Raw genomic sequence first — 14,926 nt, forward strand, 5'->3', positions numbered from 1 at the left:
CAGTCACCAGATGTTCAAATATCGACACCTATCTGCCCTGTTATATTGCTGCGCTGGTTGAATTTAATTTTCCTAAGCTGATTTATTAATTCAAAGTGCAAGTAAACAATTCCCTAGGGTCATCCACTTTGGCAATATTCAAACACAGACCGACAGTAATTCTGCCTCAAAGGCACAGTCACACTTCACCCACTGAGTGATACCATACATGGATTACACTAAACATATAGTAAACACTGTCCAAGATAAAAGATGAAACGTGCGTGCAGCATCTGTATCTGGCCACAGAGCCAGCAGATTGTCCAGCAGATGGACGCCATGAAGAGCTCCCAGCCTCCCTATAGCACAGTGCTCCATGGCGTCCTTCTCCTGCGGTAAGTATGGGGACCTGCGGCCAGTGCTCCGCTGCAGAGACATTTCCATGTTTTCATTTCGTTTTCAAGCAACCGCTGCCTAAAACTAGGAATAGTTTGTATAGTGGACTAGTTTTATGACTACCAATATTCAGGGCAGGGCTGGAGTGGGAACGCAAACCAGCCCTGGCAATTGAGTCGGAACGGCCGCGAGGCGTGGTGGAGGTAAGGGGGTGTCGGGGTGGGCTGGTCCTGGTGGGAAACACTGCTGCTGCTTTTTGTACAGGGGCAGATATTGCAGCAAATTGGCCACCATACCGAAAATGGCCACCACCAGTCCAAAACCGGCCCCCACCCTTCCTGCCCACCGGGAAAACGCCCGGTGCCTGCTATGGCCAGTCTGGCCCTGATTCAGGGCCGCGCTGGGGAACCAAAAGCAACCCTGGCGAAAATACTCAGTACATCGCAGCTCCTTTCGTCTTCTAGTGTTATCACTCTCTTTCCAGCCATCCGCTCTCTCTTTCTCACATCTCTCTCATCTCCCTCTCTGATCGCTTTCTCTGTACCCATTGTAGGAAGGTGGAATCTTACTGCAGGGTTGCCCCCACTTTTTTTCTGATGGTTTTTGACTTATTTTGGCTGGGATCCTGCTATCCAGGACCCCAGTCTAGCTGCTTCCTCTCTAAATTGATTCCAAGTACTTTAGGTACACTCCATTCGGTTACTGGGTACCCTTATGAGTCCCTAGTATATGGTACCTTAGGTACCTAGAGCACAGGTACCTCAGAGGCCTACCAGGGGCTGAAGCATGTATTAAGCCACCCCTGGGAAGCCTTCCAAAATGACACCACAGGTCTGCTACTGTAGCCTGTGTAAGGTGGTGTATGCATCCCTTACTTAGATATAGGTTCCCTATATCTACCTTATATCACTACACATATAAACATATCAGTCACCCCTATGGCAGGCCTGATCAATCCTGAAGGCAGGGAGCTGGGTTTTGTGTGAGAGGGTGCCCATGCATAAGCAGGACCCCTCTGCAGCCTTCGGAACCTATTCTCTGGGGCTGTTCTGTGATGCAGCCAGATCATATACTCTTAAGTGCATTATAACCTCGCGCTAAATACTAACTTTGGAATGGCTGCAAGGAAACATGTTGTGTTTGGTGTCAAACACTTTGGAATCCTACCCCTCCTGTCAGTTCTGGCTTGGGGGGGGGTGGGGAGGGGGGGTAGAATTCCACCCTTCTAGAAGGAGAGACATGTACGCGCCGGTATACCCGGTACCAGTTTAAAAGAGCCCTGGCATCACAAAATCGATGCTGCAGCCACAGACACGAGTCCGGCCTCCTGCTGCTGGATGAAACTCCGGCAGGGGAGGCCTGGACAATAGGTTTCCTGTCAAAGGGAGGTGTCACCACCTCCCAGACAGGCTTTAGTGTATTGGGGCTGAGTGGGTGCACTCCTAGAGTGCTTTGAAGTCTGCACTGGGGGCAAATTTGGTGTCCCTTTGCATAGCCCAGTTCAAACCGGTTGCAGGCACGACCAGCCTATGCTCTGGCGTGAAACTGGACAAAGGAAATGAGTGTAGCCACCCCTCCTTCCAAACCCTCCCATAGGTGAGTCCCCAGAATATGTCCAACCCCTTCCTGGGGTATAAGAAAGGAACCCCTGACTACAGGACTAGAGATTACATGTGGAAGAAATTCTGATACTGAATCCTAGAACTTTGACAATCTGCATGACGCTGGATGACTGAAGAATCTCCCTTGGAGTAAAGGAGTTACTCCCATGCTTGGCAGGAACCAAAGACGCATCTGACCGGTTTGCATCTCTGAAGCTCCGACCGGACACCGAAGTAATTGCAACACAGAAGGTGGATTTCCAGACTTCGCCGAGGCCGCCCTGAGTCCCCAGCAGAGCCGAGACCCGCAGCCCTCTTGGGTACCGTGGAACCAAAACCCCTGGACACCGTGCACATTTGCACGTGCATCAGCTTCTCGATGTTCCTTGAGGCTGTGCATTGGGTTACCTGTAGCCCAGACCCCGAGCACATTTTCCACTGAAGATTGCTGGCCTACATTCCACGAGTGTTCCGTGAGCCGGCCCTATGTGTTTTCGCTTGAGGTACCTTCGCGATCCCTAGTCTGTTGACTGGTGGGTCCCTGAGTAGGCAACTTTGACTTTCCTTGGGCTTCTTAGGTTGCTCCAGATGTACCTTGACTCTCCACCACTTGGTGAGTCCCCCGGACCTTGCTGGTCCACACCGAAGCATTTCTTCTCTTTCAGCGTGGGTTGCTGTTGCCAAAGCTTGTTGGGTCCAATCCAGTCACCGACGCCGCGCCACTCGACATTCTTTGTGAGACAGCTTAAATCCAGCTCCTGGTCATCGTCGACGCCTTCTGGTCCTCGTGGCTGCAGAGGCAAGCTTCACCTCTTCAACCTGAAACCACCCGACATCGATGGGCATTCGTCTATCGTGCCCCTGGTCACTGGCAAGTGACCCAGACCCTGTCCCCTCTGCTTTCAGGTTCTTCTCATCTTCGATCCAGGCTTGGATCCCACTGGACACTTTCCACTTCGACGGCAGCAGCACTTTGCAGCAGATCGCCATTGAAATCAACGACGATTCCCGACACCAAAAGACACCTATGAACCCGGCTTCCCTGGGTGAGGAAATCGAGTACTCTGGTGCTCCCGTGGGTGTTGGCCCTGGAACCCCTTAAGTCAAAAGGGGTTTGCTGAAAGTCCTCTCCTAAGTGTTCTATATCTTTAAATTTCCAACTGCGACTTTCCCCACAGAAGCTAACGGCGTCTCTCGGCTGTGTTCTCACACTGCGCGCGCTCCCCGTGGGTTCCCTGTGTCACTACCTTGGGTGGTTCCTGTGGTCCAAGCAATTCTACAGGCTCTAGGCATTGTGTCTAGTAAAGTAGGGGTTCTTATACCACTTTCTTAATATATGGTTTGGTACCCCCTAGGGCTCAACGTATATTATGCTATTTACTGAAGTTCTATTGCATTGAAAATGTGTACTTTGCTCTGTAATCTAATAAAGAGATTACTAGAAAGTGTATAGTAATAAATACATTTATTTTATATATATCCCTTGTGTGGTTTGCCTTTCATTTAGACATTCAAGAGGTTATAATCTGGTAAACCTAGCTACTTTACACTCCTTCAAGACTTAGCCTGAAGGCTACTTTCCATAGCAACCATTAGGATAGCTTTCAATAACGATTGTCTTTGAACCTATCATCAATAAGGGTTTTTTGGACTAGTGCAAGGTGCCCACTAGAATAGTGGACAGCATATGCCAGGCCAACTTCTCACACCCATCTCTCCCTCCCTTTCTCTTGAAGACTCCTGTGTGTGTTGCTGTTAACCTGGGATAGCTGGGGAAAGTGACAGAGGCACCAGGAGCAGCCTCCAGGGCTCCTTCCCACCGGGGAAATGTCCAATGGGAAAAAAGGCCTGCCCGGCAGCTAGTCTGATGATGCATATGGCATTACATGGTCTCCATTTTTTTATTTACCGTTCTAGGATGGCAGAGGCTTATGTTTGAACAGAAACCAAAAATAAAATATATAAGTTAAACAGAAAAGATCTTTTTGAAGAATGAACATCCAAAAAGAAAACTGCTACTGCAGGGCCTTCCATTTATTTTTGTAAACAATGTCACAGGGGAGCAAAGGAGGCTTGGGTGGGGGGAGAAGACACCATGGTAGTATGCAGTGATGAGTAGGGGTGAAGGGGCAACAGAAGATGGTGGGGAGGAGGAAAAACAGTCAAGGAAGTGCCATGGACAGTTGGGGGAGCAGCAGAGGAACTGAGAGGGTTGGGAGGCTGGAGCTCATGGGGACAGGATTCAGAAAAGGGGGTGGTGATGAACCGAGTGCCTGAATTAAGCAGACCACTTTTACCCAGTCCAAAGATCAGGGCTTGATCCATCACCGTTTTGTTTTTTAGCTCACTGCACCATCCCAGCTCAGAACTTGGCTATATGCAAATTAGTCTGTTCCTGTCCCAGTGCATGATGGGAACAGGGCAAACCAAACTACCAAGCCAATTCTTATACTGGGAAGGAAACAAGCTTCCGGGGACCGGTTTCTGCCATTTCAGGCGTCGTCGGCCCGGCTTGCTTGAATCCTGATGGTGCAATGAGCAAGGGACTCACATCTGAGTATACCCTTCCACGCTTATGGTGGACAAAATGATTCAGAAAAGGGGGTGGTGATGAACAGAGTGCCTGAATTAAGCAGACCACTCTTACCCAGTCCAAAGATCAGGGCTTGATCCATCACCGTTTTTTTTAGCTCACTGCACCATCCCAGCTCAGAACTTGGCTATAAGCAAATTAGTCTGTTCCTGTCCCAGTGAAGGAAGTGTTAACTTGTTCTCAGCTAAATAACGGTGATGGATCAAGCCCTGATCTTTGGACTGGGTAAGAGTGGTCTGCTTAATTCAGACACTCTGTTCATCACCACCCCCTTTTCTGAATCATTTTGTCCACCATAAGCGTGGAAGGGTATACTCAGACATGAGTCCCTTGCTCACTGCTCCATCAGGATTCAAGCAAGCCGGGCTGACGACGCCTGAAATGGCAGAAACCGGTCCCCGGAAGCTTGTCTCCTTTCTGGTGAAGAATTGGCTTGGTAGTTTGGTCTGCCCTGTTCCCATGATGCACTGGGCCAGGGACAGACTAATTTGCATATAGCCAGGTTCTGAGCTGGGATGGGGCAGTGAGCTAAATAACTGTGATGGATCAAGCCCTGATCTTTGGACTGGGTAAGAGTGGTCTGCTTAATTCAGACACTCTGTTGATCACCACCCCCTTTTCTGAATCATTTTGTCCACCATAAGCGTGGAAGGGTATACTCAGACATGAGTCCCTTGCTCACTGCTCCATCAGGATTCAAGCAAGCCGGGCCGACGACGCCTGAAATGGCAGAAACCGGTCCCCGGAAGCTTGTCTCCTTTCTGGTGAAGAATTGGCTTGGTAGTTTGGTCTGCCCTGTTCCCATGATGCACTGGGCCAGGGACAGACTAATTTGCATATAGCCAGGTTCTGAGCTGGGATGGGGCAGTGAGCTAAATAACGGTGATGGATCAAGCCCTGATCTTTGGACTGGGTAAGAGTGGTCTGCTTAATTCAGACACTCTGTTCATCACCACCCCCTTTTCTGAATCATGGGGACAGGAGGCATGAAATCAATCGGGGAAGTAGCACATGAGGGAGATAGCAACTTGGGAGTGTGTGGGGTACACAAGGGGGAGAGCTAGAAAGGATGCACTCTCATGGACTTCTTAAGCAAAAAGAAAAAATAGTTCCATAAAACTGAGCAGTGGAAGCACACAGGTAAAGAGGATATTCTTCAGGAGAGGAACAAACACAAGATATAAAATCAAGCCAATGAGAATGGCAATGAAGCAAACCAATGGTAAGTAATGGGCAGAGTGAAAGACCCTCTGTGTTCGTGGGAGGCCTACAATATGTCTTAAGTATCCAGACAACTTAAGCTTTCTGGAAAGATCGACCTAAAAAAGTACCCCCTTGAGATCCACTCTGCTCCAACTATGTTGGCCAGTGATATTAACTGATGGTAGGACCAGCTATGGGGAGAGGGTCGGATTGCTAGCAGTGCCTATGCAAACAAAATGTAAAAAATGTACCTGCACCTGTGGAAGAAATCTCTGTACAACCATGAGGTCACAGGTTTATCTCTGGGCAATGATGCAATGTCTCTCATTCTTCTGACCTGGACAAAGTGAGTACTCTGAAAATGAAAACTTCACCCGCTCAGATATTCTACCTACTTTTCGTTACTCGCTGAGAAGGAAGTGTTCTTTTTATAACCAACTTTTATTGATTTTTGCGTACACTGTCAACCAAGACCACCGCCAACCCTAGCACAACACTGCACAATGTAAATCGTACTTGAATCTCAGACATTGCCCACATGTAGACCATGATAGTCGTACCATTTGCCCCATATCTTTCCATGTTTCTGGGGTAGCCCTGGGCCTCGTAGATTGCTGAGCACATCAGTCTACCCCTTTTCGCCACTCCGCCACAGGAGAAGGGAGTGTTAACTTGTTCTCGGAAAAGACTTTCAAGAACATTGCGACCAGAAAACCTGAAATATCTTTTCACATGGATCCCTGAATACATTTTCCAAAGATAAATATTTCTTTACAAAAATAAAAAATACTGTATGCCTGGTGCACATGGCCTTTTCTTAATCAGCCAGAATATAATTAGAAAGTAATAAAAAAAACATGTATTAGCACATTTTATTTGTAGCTCTCATTATAATTCCAATGTGTTCTAAGCATCATTTGTCATCCTTTTAGATTGCCATTGTGGGATTTTGGTGACTGAATTGTTTTGGATAACTTCTGCCACGTCTTGTTTTTCTTCTCAGCTCTTCACACAGCCACAAGGTTGACATGTTTCCACACATGACTGCTTTACATTGAGAATATTCATTGGTTATCTTCTTGGCAGTCGCGTCGCTGATATTTATCATATATGTGAAAACTTGTCATTTAAAAAGACGATGGACAAAGAGCGAGAGTATGTTCAGGCCATGTCTTATTTACATAGAAAACATAGAGGGTCTCTCTCAACAGTACATTGGAGTTCATTTACTGTAATAGGGTCCCAGCGCAGCAAAAGAGCCCATATCTTGTGTCACCTGGGCCCAACTCTTTATGCCACCAGATAGCACTCGGAAAGCCCACACTATTTCTGCCGTCTCTTCTTGTCAATATAGAGAGCTTCCACATCAAGAGTCTCAAAGCACAGAGGTTTCCAGCTACTAAATCTTCTTTGAAATAGCATTAGCCATTTTGGTCTCCTTCAACAATGTGAGCTATTGAGGCACAAAATGTTGTCTGTTTCTTCATTGAGATCTTTAATCTTTACCACAATGATTGAAGAGGAATGTGTTGCAATTGAGGGTGCCAAAAGAACCAGCAAAATTATTAACCCTTTTAGGACATCTTGCAATGCCTTGTGGATCATGTAGGAAGCTGGCTCTCTATATACTATTGTATAAACAACAAGAGAGTGTCACTACTAAAACATTAAGAGAGGGAGCATGGGGATAGATATATAAATCTATTTAGATTTATATAGAAGGCCCTCACTCACCAACCTGGTTGGTGACAAGCTTCATCATCGGGCCCCACCGGGAGACACCGAATGCCTCCCCAGTGTGCTTCGACGCCAGAGTTACTGCGGAGCTAGGTTTTTTGTGTTTGTGAAGAGTGGAAGGGTGACAGTGTGATTTACTTAAAAATGTCTAGATTGTGTCACAAAAACTTTTTATTGGGTGGCCAATCAGACATATTAAAAACAAAATGTGGGAAGGGGGCCAAATAAATTGTTCAGCAACTTCCTCTTAAGTGGGGTCAACATGTTTCTGCCATCGTGGTGTTAGTTACCTGGCATTCATCAGGACCTAAAAGTTGTACCTCAGCGGTACGAGTGCGCTAAGGTCCACCCTAACCTGAGGACGTGAAAGTGAAAAATGTAAAAAAGTGCAATTAGAAGAAAAAAAGAGGGGGGTTAGCCTCTAATTTAGAGGAACCAGTTGCACGTTTGATGTGAGTAATCCTCACACCATGGGTCTCGGGAGGGGGTGGTGTCGAAAATGGCACACCGCCCGCGTCGCCAGGCACCCGCTTGGTACATGTGGATGACCCTCATTAACCGGATTCCATCTCTATATACCATACCAAAGTAAGGTATAGTGTGCACAGAGTCCAGTGGATCCCCAAAGGTAACAGAGGCTAAAGCAGATAATACCTTACTCTCTATGTGTGGTAGTGTGGATGAGCAGTAATGCTTTATGAGAGGGTAGTGTTAAGCATTTATTGTACACACTCAGGCAAGAAATGATGTCACATGCTCAAAGACTGAACTCAGACCAATTTGTTTGTGTAAAAATATAATTTAGTTGTATTTTATTTCTAGAACCGAGCCAGGCCTGGCACAGGTATGCGTAATAGTACTTTGCAATAATAATGTAGTTAGATACAATTTGAATGCAGTTGAATGCAATTGGATTGGTTACAGGTAAGTCCCTTGTGCATAAGACAGGTGGAATTACTTTTCAGATACTATTAAGATCACTTTGTAAGTTACTTTTCAGATTACTTTTTACGTCCCTTTTTTTACCCAGTGTGATATGCCTAGATATCTCACTGGGATATTTCCTACATGAATGGTAAGTAATTAGTTTTGGTAAGTATACAGTTTCATATGTTTTCATACAATTATCCAACTACACACTTAGAAAATGTTTTACAGAAAAGTAGTCAATGCAATCCTAGGGGAGGAAATTAAGCTATCGGTTTAACTGTAAGTACTTTGTTTTGGGAGTTGATTTTCTGGGGTTAGAACAATGGTTCTCCCAGGGTCAAGGCGGCACTCTCAAAGCACCCTCTGCAGCACTAGGGCGACTGGGAGCAGAGTGCTGCGGCCCCATGTTATCCAAAGGGGGATAGGTGGCCTCCATGTGGGGGCTTCTCACGAGCAGGCCACAAGTTTGAGGGAGCAAAGCTACTGGACTTAAGCTCAGGGCAAAAGGGGTTTCAAGTAAGCACCTAAGGTGCACCCAGAGCAGCACTAGCGCGGCCGGGTGCAGGGGACTGTTTTGTCATCAGGTGCCATGTTACTTTCAATTGTGATTCTTCGGTTTGAACAAACCTTAGGCTCATGCACTATGATATTTTGGAGGTAACCACTGGTTGGAGAGGTAAGTTGGGATGCATGGGGTGACGGGACACAGTCGGTTGGGCCACCCAAGGCTGTGGGGCATCGGATGCAGGGGTGTCTTTTGGCGTCAGATTCTTTTTACAAGCTCCGGTCGCGGTCAGGGGGATCTTCCAGAATGGGGCTGAAGTCGTCCTCGGTAGACTCAAGGCAGGTCAGGGATTACCATATCCCAGGTCAGGATCGCAGGGAGACCTCTTTGTGGTGTTGGGTCACTCGAACTAGGGTTGTGGACATTGGGTGCAGAGTGGTGCATACTCATAGATTTTACCAGAACCAGAGTCTGTTGGTGAGCAAATCTGGTTCTTACAGGAGACAAAGTCTGGTTTGGAAGGCAGGGCAGGTCCTCTGGGTTCTGGGGGGCTGTTGGCTGCAGGACACACCGGGGTTTCGCTGGAGCAGGTCGAGGTCAGGATAGGCCGGTAGAGCTGGGGCCAAGTCAGTTGGTGTACTCTTCTCCTCCCTTCAGCACGGCTCTACAGACCATTTTCTTCTTGTTTCTTCTTCTCTGGGGAGACAAGGTTCAGGGTTGCCCCATAACACTAAATTTAGGAGCATTTCAGGTAGATAAAGGTTGGGACCAATGAGTCCCTTCCATGAGGTGGGTACATCCCCTATTATGCCACCCTCCAGTGGGAGGGGGCATAAGCCTCACTCTGGTTGGCTGGGTCCCCCATCTTCAGGATGGCGGGGACTGAGAGTTGTGCTTTGCCTCATCTCCCACAATTGAGGGGTGGGGTTTGCAAAGGTGGGAACATCTCTCCTCCTATCTTGGTTTTCCCACTGATTCTCCTGCCCAAAGTGTGAGGTCAGAACTGGTGGCGGACAGTGACTGGGAGCAGCAAATGGTTTTGGCAGCTCAAAAGGCTGCAAGCCTTTGAAGTTTCCCCTTCATGGACCCTGCCCATCCTGGGGAAGGAAGCTTTGCACCTCGACCCAGGATGTGCTTTATTTCAGGACCCCGAGAGTGGCAAGCTCTCGGCCCAGGGGTCCAGAAACATGTCTGGTGGTGGCAGCTGGCGAGCAGCCACTCTGCCAGGACACTATTGTCAGGTCATTTTTCAGGGGGCATACCTAAGAGTGCATTTTCATTAAATCCCACACTGGCATCAGTGTGGGTTTAATGTGCTGAGAAGTTTGATATCAAACTTCCCAGTTTTCAGTAAAGCCATTATGGAGCTGTGGATTTCGTAACGACACACTCGACAGCATTTACTCTATATGGAATTACTACACTTACAATGTCTAAGAATAGACTTAGACACTGTAGGGGTGCAGGGCTCATGAACCTGTACATACACCAGTGTCATAGTGCACCCAGCTAGAGGGTTGGCTAACCTATGCCATAAGCAGTGGGTTGTAGGCATGGCAGACAGGGATGTGTGCCATGTCAGATCTTCACTTTGTTCAACACCAAAACATTCAGTGCCTCATTTATGATGTATTGCCGTAGGGCAGCGCAATTTTTGCCAATTTTCTCACTCAATATTGAGATCCTCCAGCGACCATGACCAAGGGAATCTCATTCAAGAAAACATTCAGGAGGGAAGTACAGATCACCATGAAGAAGCCACACAGCAGTGAGACGAAGGCGCCCACCGTTCAGTATTTTGGGCCTTGGGGAATTGGGTCCCCGGAATTGGTAACGACATATGGAGGTGGGCCGGGTGACCCACCTTCCCAATATTTTAAGTAGTGGCCATGGGGTTGTGGGCCCCAGGCTTAAGGATGGGGAGGCACATGGCCCACCTCCCCTTTAAATAAAAAAAAATGGCACTGCGGAATCTGGTCCCTCGACCTAATAAGACTCTGAGAGTGGGGGAACACGGCCCCCTCCCCTTTCATTAAAAAAAGGCACTGGGGATGAGGTCTCCAGTGCAAAATAAGGCTCTGGGATGGGGGCCGTGTGGCTCCCCTCCCCTTTAATAAACAAAATTAGCTCTGGGGGATGGTGTCCCCAAAACCTAATAAGGCTCAGGGAGAGGTGCCACATGCCCCCTCCCCTTTCATAAAATAGGGCCCTGGGGAAATGGGTCCCCAGGGCTTAATAAGACTTGGGGAGGGAGGCCATGTGCCCCCTCTCCTTTATTAAAAAAAGCACTTGGGATTGGGTCTTGGAGAGGGGGTAAGTGACTCCTCCCCTTTTTTGTACCTTTTAGCCCTAGGAGCTCGTCCATGACCCACCCCCTTTCTCCACCACACTGCAAATGCATCTCCTGGCACACTAGTGGTTGGGGGATGAAGTCCCCTTGGATGTTCAGGGTCCATGGGGGCCACAAACCCCTATTTTTGCCAAAAGTAAGTTCCCCACAGTGGGATTGCTCAGACCTCATCGGAAGCCCGCCTCATTTCTTAACCACTCTGCAAACATTCCTCCTGGTGCACTATTGGTTGGGGGTGAAGTCCCCTATGCTGCTGAGGGCTGTTGGGGACCAAGAAGCCCTAATGTTGCCACAAGTAAATTCCCCACTGTGGGATTGCTCAGACCTTGTTGGAGGCTCCGCTCCCTTTCTCACCCACTCTTCAAATGTGCCTCCTGGTACAGTAAGGGTAAGGAATGAAGTCCCTTTGGCTGCTGAAGGTCATTGGGGGCCAAGAAACTCTAATGTTGCCACATGTTAGTCCCCCAGAGCAGGATTGCTCAGACCTCGTCAGAGGTCCAGCCCCTTTCTCACCCACTCTTCAAATGTGCCTCCTGGTACACTAAGGGTAAGGGATGAAGTCCCTTTGGCTGCTGAAGGTCGTAGGGGGCCAAGAAACTCTAATGTTGCCACATGTTAGTTCCCCAGAGCAGGATTGCTCAGACCTCGTCAGAGGTCCAACCCCTTTCTCAACCACTCTGCAAACGTGCCTCCTGGCACGCTACTCTTGAGGGATGAAGTCTAGGGGTGAGCACGCCGGTAAACTCTGCTCCATCAGCATTTGGCAGAGTTTTTACCGAACTCTGCGTTCCAAGCGTTGCAAGGTTGTAAAACTCCGCTGGTGGAACACAGTTTACTACCCACCCCTGTCGGAGTCACACACACTCATTCACAGAACCACTCACATACTCATATACCCACTTACAGCGACACTCATACTCTCTCACACCCTCTTACAAACCTACTCAGACACCCATACACCCACCCCACTGAGACACTAATGCACTCACTCACACACTCAGTGTCAAAGGTTAGAGGTTAGTTAGGAAATAAAATTAAAAAAACAAATTCACTTAGAAAACCAAAGGTTATAGGGACATTATAGTTAGGAAATAGTTTTTTTTTTTTAAACTTACAAATTCACTGGAAAAAAAGGTTACAGGGACATATAGAATCAGATTTCACTTGTACAAAACCTGATGACATCATCCAGTGTTTGTGAGTGTTTTCTAAAAGTTTTTGGCATATTTACGAGGAAGCCCTGCGTTTCCCCCCGCTTTGGCGTTCATTTTAGATGCCTAGCGCCAACGCAGACACCCTTGCACCATAATGCAAGGGTGCCTACGTTGTAGGGGAAGATTGTTTATGTGCAGGAAGGCGGCACTTCCTGCACATAAACAATCTGAATTGGCATATTGAAACTTCTATGTGTGCTGCTTAATACAGCACACATAGAAGTTGCAAAACGTCATTTTTAATTGATTATTTATGTGCAGGAAGGGTCACCTTCCTGCACATAAACAATCAAAGGACTTTTGCTGTTTCTATGTGTGAAATGTGCTACACAATGCAGCACACAGAGGAACAGCGAAATCGTGGAGAAATGTTGGGGAATTAAACATTTCTCCTTGTTGCGCCTGTTTAAGACCAGGTTTTCCCTGGTCTTAATTTTGGCGCTGCCCCATATTTACACCGCTCTTTTAAATATGGGGCAGCGTCAAAATCAATAGGTGTTTCGATGGAACGTCCATTGCCCACCCCTTTTCATGCTAAGTATAGCGTGCAAGGGGCCTTATTCACAAGGTAGTGTTAAGCCACGTTAAATTGCTTAACACCACCTTGTGAATAAGGCAAACCCCTATCGCCACCACAATGTCTCAAAAATGTACATTATGGTGGCGATAGGGGCTTGTAAATATGTCCCCTTGTGTGTTAAACGTACATACTAAGGTACCACAGAAGTTACATTTGTGTACTTTGTGAACTGCTAATGAGTGATTCCTCACCACGCTGATCAGGCATTCATTAGATCTTTTCTCTTCAGTAAAAAGGCTGACAGCATCAGAAACGGGCTTATGATGCTTTGAGAGCCGCGTGAGTTCTCCCTCTGTCGATTGGGCTCGAGAGGTTAAGACTGAGCTCATCACAAAAGTGACCCAGGCCGGCACGGGGAAAGTAGGAATTTGATGAAAATAAATTTCCGGGACCCTGATAAGAGGATGTCAGTGTCAGTGATGTGAAGATATGAGCGACCGTGTACAGCGCCTGTGACAGCTGCAGAGCGGCCCCCTGCCCAAGAGAGCAGCTTCAATTATTAATGCCTGCTCATTTCCACTACATGAATGTGAGAGCAGGAGTTGAAATATGATTCATTTGTACTGTCACTTCAGACGGAATTGTCCTCCGAGATCACCAGCTCTCTGGCGCCTCTTGCCCGCCCTTTCTAGCCTCTAGCCAGCCTCGGCCTCCCTCTCGTCATCTGACCTTCAAGTACAGTCTGTAAGGGCAATGCCCCCACGTGCTCCCCCCCTGCTGCCTAAGCCTGGTCCAATCGTCACAATGCTCTATCATTGGCATGGAAAGGGTGCCGTGGGCCTTAATGCACACGAGGAATATGGGCCTCCCTATCCACACGTTTGTAGCAAAAAGTTAAAATTGGGGTCCAGCTGGCCCCTCGTAAGTCTGGGCGGGCCCTGTGCCACTGCACCTGCTGCTCTGTTGAAAACTACCCCTTATGTCTGTTCAACGCTCCACAATCCACCTCCTACAGAATATAATACTAGCAGCCCGTCCCGACGTTGTCCGGGTATGAAAGAGAATGTGTGCATGAAAGCCTGTTATTTACAGTGAGTACACAAATGTAAATCGTCACGTATACAGCATTAGGTAAGTATCACAAAAGCTAAGATGAGTCAGATGCCTTCTTTAACAATGACCTTGCACGTCGTCTTTTACCTGTTCAGTTTAGTTGTGCATATAGGGTAACAGTACTTGTCCATTGCTGTGCAACATGGGCGTCCGCTTGTGCAGCCAGTGTGAGGAACCGGCCTTGTGATATGTGCCTTAGCAGCGGTAACGTTTGCAGTGTGTGGGTGCTGTGGAGTCCGTTGGTGTGACAGTCCCCGACAGCGTACTGGTCGATGTTGTGCGCCTGGTGTTAAGTCCTTTATGCTGAAAGTTCAGTGCGTGACAGCGTGCACGCGACACTGCGCATGTGTGAAAGAGTAATCTGTTGAATTTTTTGTATCCCCGCTGGTACGCTGACTCGCCTCAGCCCTCGCCTGAGCACCGGAGCAATATGTTAAGGTGTGTGGAGGGTCCAGCCGCGGGCGTGTTTGTCCGCTGTAGTTGAGGCCACTGAAAAATGCAAAGTGTGTGAGCCGGGAACGTGTTTGGCCGCTGTCTTGCCAGTTAGACGACCCACATGGCGTCAACGGCGAACGCACCGCCAATTGCCAAAAGCACCGCCCAGTGGTATTGTAACGGTAGTCGCCCCCAGAACGCTTGGCGCAAGCGGTGGAATACAGCTTGGTTTGAAGCGCGCCCATCGCTGTATGCACACGTCCCCAGCACAATGCACACGCCCACAACAGAGTACTGTGAGCGCTTTGTTTTTCAGAATGCCGCGCCCATCGCTGTGTATGCATACCGCG

At 48.0% G+C, this 14,926-nt stretch overlaps 1 protein-coding gene across 1 annotated transcript in view; it reads right to left on the bottom strand.

Moving 5' to 3' along the window:
* The window catches only part of TNR (tenascin R), a 736,434-nt gene that overhangs the window by 108,116 nt on the left and 613,392 nt on the right, over positions 1–14,926 (bottom strand). The window lies entirely within an intron of this gene.

The sequence above is a fragment of the Lissotriton helveticus genome, chromosome 1_1 (assembly GCF_964261635.1).
Source record: "Lissotriton helveticus chromosome 1_1, aLisHel1.1, whole genome shotgun sequence".
In the NCBI taxonomy this organism is placed as follows: Eukaryota; Metazoa; Chordata; class Amphibia; order Caudata; family Salamandridae; genus Lissotriton; species Lissotriton helveticus.